This window comes from Panthera onca, chromosome B2, assembly GCF_046562875.1.
Source record: "Panthera onca isolate mPanOnc1 chromosome B2, mPanOnc1 haplotype 2, whole genome shotgun sequence".
Lineage (NCBI taxonomy): Eukaryota > Metazoa > Chordata > Mammalia > Carnivora > Felidae > Panthera > Panthera onca.
The window spans coordinates 32217158-32223157 of record NC_138343.1 but is presented as its reverse complement, the minus strand read 5'-3'; the positions used below and the strand labels follow the sequence as shown (position 1 = coordinate 32223157).

Here is a 6000-nt window from a genome sequence, read left to right as displayed (position 1 = left end):
TTCATTATATTTCCAGCTGACTTTCATGCCAGCATTTTGCCCAAACCCCCATTCCCTAGCTTTTCTTAGGTCTTACAAAGAATATTTTGGTTGGTATTTAGTTAAGTCTATGTCTGCCACTAAAGGCATCATAGAGGGTTTGGAGTCCTCATATGGGCTACCAGGTCGGTGGCCTGATCAGCCTGATTATTTCCTTGAGCTATATAATTACTTGGCTTCTGATGCCCTGGACAATGAACTACTGCTCGTTCTTTCAGTTTCATTACTGCAATTATTAAGTTTAGAACTTTTTGGGTGTGTCTAATTTCTTTATTTCCTATAGTTAACAACGCTTTTTCTTTCAATAAGGTATCATGTGCATGAATCACTGAGAAAGTGTATTTAGAATCAGTATGTATAGTTATCCTTTTTCCTTTACCTAAATGAAGGGCCCTTGTTAGGGCAATGTGTTCCGCCTTTTTTTTTTTTTAAGAAACTTTTTTTTAAGTTTATTTATTTATTTTGAGAGGGAAGAGAGTGGGAGGGGCAGAGAGAGGGGGGTAGAGAGAGAGGTTCTTAAGAGAGTATATAGATTGGGTAGCACCGAGTGGATATATTCCACAGTCTGTTTCATGGCCCTTTAATCTTGCACAAAGTGAACAGTCTTGGATGCCTGATTTTTGTAGAAGGAAAATAGGTGAATTGTATGGGGATTAGCAAGGGCTGATGAGGCCAAATTCCAAGAAGGGACAGAGAATGGGCTGAACGCCCCTTTTTGGCTTGTTCCTTTGATAGGTACTGAAGTTCAGAATCTTTACCCCATCACAAAATTTAACATACACAAGTGTCACTGATTTTGCTCGCCCCAGCTTCCCATCCATCCAAACATCTGATTCTTATCTTTTGGATAACTTCTTCAGGCAGCTCTTATAGGACTTCTCCACCTTGATGTGGTACCTCTGCTTGAAAGGCACAAGCTTGCTTTGGTGGTACTTTTACATCGATGTGCAGGTGCTAAAGTAAATTCAGCATTCAATTTAGTTAATAGGTCGCATCCCAGTAAAAGGGGGACATTCAGGCATATACAAAAAGCTACGTTTAAGGTGAGTTTGCCCCATTTGACAGGCTAGTGGTTGTAAGAAGGTTTAGTAAGAGACTCGCTTTATAGCCATGGCTTGATTTGGTAGCAGAGAGAGCCAGGAGTTCAGTACTGAATATGTGGCCCCAGTATCAATCAACAAGTCTGTAAATTTGTTTTTCTACCTCCATTGTTCCCAGGGTTCCTCATGGGAAATGATGACAGGTTTCCAAGTTGTTTTTTTTTTTTTTAACGTTTATTTATTTTTGAGACAGAGAGAGACCGAGCATGAACGGGGGAGGGTCAGAGAGAGGGAGACACAGAATCTGAAACAGGCTCCAGGCTCTGAGCTGTCAGCACAGAGCCAGACGCGGGGCTCGAACTCACGGACCGTGAGATCATGACCTGAGCCGAAGTCGGCCGCTTAACCAACTGAGCCACCCAGGCGCCCCCAGGTTTCCAAGTTTCAAAGGAACCCCTGGGCCCCTTCATTCTTGGTCACCAGCCAATTCAGGCATCTGACAGGCGGTTTGTTGCTCTGTCTCTTCAAGATACCTTGTGAGCTTGGGGCATTCCTCTTTCCAATGGCCCTCTTCTTTGCAATAGGCACACTGTTGAAGCCCCAAATTGGGGCATCCTTTAGGGTCCAAGGAACTCAAATTTCTTCTCTGGGGTAGACCTCGACCTGTTCCGTGGTCCTCAGTCTGGTCTTGGCTTCCCTTGAATTAGGGCAACAGCCAGCAAGGTAGCCTGCTATTTCATTTTCTAATGCTCTTTTCTTTCTTGCACTTGGTCTCTGCTGTTAAAAACTTTAAAGCAACCTCAACCAATTGTGACACAGATATTCCTAATGCATCTCCAGCCTTTGGAGTTTCTTTTGAATGGCTGGGGCATTTTGCCCAAAAAACATCATATTGAATGTTTTCAAAAATTCTTTTTTTTTTTTTTTTTGTTTTATAGATTTATTTTCAAAGGGCAAAACAGGCAATTTAAATACAAGTCTAAACAGAATTACTCTGTCAAAGGCAGCAATAATGCCAAAATGCGTTCTCACTTCCAGACACTTGCCAGCATCTTCTGAGTCTTCTCTCAGTGAAAAAACGGGGTCTGATATTTTATTCATAAACATCCTTCTCATCTGCAATGTAATCTACGATTTCTTGTGGACACATTAACTTCTCAGCATCTGTATCAGGGATTTCAAACCCAAATTTGTTCTCCATGGCCATGATAATCTCCACTGGGTCCAAACTGTCTAAGCCCAGGTCTTTCATAAAGTGGGAATTTACCGAGAACTTTTCAGGGTCGATCTTGTCATAGAGTTTCAGATGTAAAGAACACGGTCCTTGATTTCCCTCTAATGTCAAAGTGGGCGCATCACTCTACTGGAGGCACAACTGTGTTATTGGAACCTGTGTGAGCACTGAGGCAGGGCATCAAGGCAGGACGCGGAAACCTAGGCCTCCCCTGGGCCCCCGCGGGTACAGGGTGTTGCTGAGCAGCCGGACTGCGGCCAGCATGGGGACCCGGGGCAGCGGCACAAAGGCCACAGGCAGTCGGCGGACACAAGTGGAAAGGACACAGCCGCCATGGCTACGCTGACCCAGGATCTCAAAAATTCTTTCAAGAAAGTCTGAAGGGTCTTCATTCCATTTATGCTTTCTTCCTTTTTTTTTTTTTTAAGTTTATTTATTTATTTTGAGAGAGAGAGAGAATGAACTGGGGAGGGACAGAGAGAGAGAGAGAGAGAGAGAGAAAGGGAGGGAGAGAGAATTCTAAGTAGGCTGTGGGTTGTCAGCACAGAGCCCGACACAGGGCTTGATCCTACGACTGAGATCATAACCTGAGCCAAAATTAAGAGTTGGATGCTTAACTGACTGAGCCACCCAGGCACCCCTCTTTTTATTTAAGATTTTATTTTTAAGTAATCTCTACACCCAACGTGGGGCTTGAACTCCCCACGAGATCAAGAGTCACATGCTCCACCGACTGAGCCAGCCAGGTGCCCCCACCTTCTTATACTGTACAAAAACAACTCAAAATGGATTAAAGACCTAAATGTGACACCTGAAACCATAAGACATGAAGAAAACAGAGGCAGTAATTTCTTTGACGTCAGACATAGAAACATTTTTCTAGATATGTTTTCCTCGGGCAAGGGAAACAAAAGTAAAATTAAACTATTGGGACTACACCAAAATAAAAAAAATCTTTTGCACAGAGTAGGGACCCCTTTTCTTAATCCACCTAAAATATCACCGTGATAGTGTTCAAGCTTACCTCAGTCTCCACCTTGATGTTCCAGTTGGGATCCACAGTAGGAGTGGGCAGTATAGCATTAGCTCTTAGGAAGTTATGAGAGTTTTAGCATGTAGCCAGTTAACTTCTTCCCTAGCCTTTCCTAGCATCATGTGGCATTCCTCAGAAATGAGGGAATATTTAACAAATTTTGTACACCTGTCCAAGTGGGGTTGTGGGTGACAAAAATAGATGGGAACAGATTTTCCATCCTCTTGGGGTCATCTCTGTAAGTAGGCATGCTGTTTTTCCAATTAAACAAATTCAGGGGTGCCTGGGTAGCTCAGTCAGTTAAGTGTCCAACACTTGATTTCAGCTCAGGTCATCATCTCACGGTTTGTGAGTTCGAGCCCTGTGTCGGGCTCTGTGCTGAAAGCTCGGAGCCTCCTTGGGATTCTCTGTTTCCCTTTCTCTCTGTCCCTCTCTTTGTGCTCTCCCTTTCTCTCTCTCAAAACAAATAAAGAAACATTAAAAAAAATTTCAAGTGAAGAGTGGACCCAAATCATTCCTATAGGTTATCCCCACCGCATCTAAGCCTCCAATTGGGACTTGCCTTAGCAGATTTTGTCTTCCCTGGGAACGAGTGGCTCCCTGAACAAATTGAGTCAGGGTATGAGAAGGGGAGACCATTCCTACCTGTTGACCCCCTAAGGCTGAGGGTCCTGGTTTAGGGCCCTGTAGGGGCTCAGGCTGTTGGGACTGGGGCTGCTGAGAAGGGACAGTAGCTCCAGTGCCCCCATAGGGTGGAAGAGCTGTACAGGAGTTTAATTCAAGTAATCAATAAATCATCCTCCTCTCCCTGGTGAGGATCAGGCAACACAGTCTTTTTATTGTCACTGGTTTGTTGGAGTAGAATTTTACATCTTCTCTGAGCTGACTTATTTTGATACAAAAGCAAAAAAAAGACTTACCTTCCCTTTTACAAAGCAAATCTAATTGCAAGATGGTATTACACTTTGGGGATCCATTAATTGGCTATTTTTTTCCAGAGTCTAATGAATATTGTGGCCAAGCATTGTTGCAAAAGATCATCTTTTTCCTTTTCATAGATTCATAACTAAACATTGTCCAATTTTGGAGAATATAGCCCAAAGGGCTGCATGCAGGGATCAAATTGTCATTTCTTATTTTCCAATTAGAACACAGCCAGTTTAATGCAGAGATACCAAAAGTTGCAGCAACAAATGAGCCAAATGAAGCCAAGAGTACCTCTGTGAACAAAGGTTCTCTAGTTCCACTCTAAAAGTCAGGGCTTCACCAACTGAATCAAATGGCTTCCTAGCCAATCTTTTCTTTTCCACTTGTTTTTGTTTTTGTTTTTGGGGGGGGGGGGAGGAGCAGAGGGGGAGAGAGGGAGAGAGAGAGAGAGAGAGAGAGAGAGAGAGAGAATCTTAAGCAGGCTCCACATCAAGTATAGAGCCCAACACAGGGCTCAATCTCATGACCATCTGCGAGATCATGACCTGAGCCAAAATCAAGACTTGGACACTTAACCACATTGAGCCACCCAGGCACCGACCCCCCCCCCCCCTCTGCCCCCAGTCAACCTTTTCTTAATCAAGCAACAAAAAAAAGGCTATGAGAGCCAAACTAAAACCCCTTATTTGGAGGCCACCAAATAGGAGGAAGAAATAAGAACTGAGTAACTGAGGTTACTCACCAAAGAGATATCTGTCCATACTGAAACCAAAAGCTGTTTCCTTTGCCACAAGAGTTAAATTAAGCACCTGAAGGTCAGTGGAGCTGAAGTGGGGTGGGGCCCCCAGAGTAAGGTCTCTAGGACAAAGAGCCTAGGCAGCTGCTTAGACTCACCACCAGACTCCCACTAATAGCTGGGGCCACTAAACCAAGGTCAAAGAGTTCCTGGCTGGCTCACCAAATTTGTGACCAAACCCAGGTTCATAGGACCAATGTGCAGCAGAGCCAATCAACTGAGACATCAAGTATGCAGCAAGGAAAGGGTTTATTCAGGATGAGCTGGAGCTTGCAACTCTTGATCTTAGGATCGTGTGTTCCAGCCCCTGGTTAGGCATCCAGCTTACTTGAAAAAAAACAAGGAGGAGTTGGAGGAGGAGGGGGAGGGAAGAAGGAGGAGAAGGAGGAGGAGGAGGAGGAGGAGAGGAAGAAGAAGAAGAAGAAGAAGAAGAAGAAGAAGAAGAAGAAGAAGAAGAAGAAGAAGAAGAAGAAGAAGAAAAGAAAAGAAAAGAAAAGAGGCAACCAAAGGAGAAGGGAGGGCAATCCTCAAATTCCTCTTCTCAAAGGGGGAGAGTCAGGGATATTTAAAGGTAAATGAAAAAGGATCTGGGTATAGGGAAAAGGAGCTACATGATTTCAAAATCAGTTAAAGGTAATTATTAAGTAAGGGAAGGATTGAAGTGATTTCATTGGCTGTACCTTCACATATCTTCTGTATGCCTCTTCTATGATCAGAGAATGGCCTCCTTGGTATGATTCGAGGGTGGGGTTTTAGACCCTTCTGTATCAAATATTCATCCATCAGACACAGGTGCATGCTCAAAGAGAAGGCTGGCTGTCTTAACCGGTTCTGGCTGGTTTCTACTGAAACCTTGATTCTGCAAAATAAGGAAACCAACATTTTCTTATTGTTAGGCTAGGCAAGAATGTTATCTCTAGAAACATGGAAG

General features: G+C 43.8%; 1 pseudogene; it reads right to left on the bottom strand.

Moving 5' to 3' along the window:
* Nucleotides 1-1979: 1979 nt before the first annotated feature.
* On the bottom strand, nt 1980-3885 carry LOC132667913 (acyl carrier protein, mitochondrial pseudogene; annotated as a pseudogene).
* Nucleotides 3886-6000: the final 2115 nt, after the last annotated feature.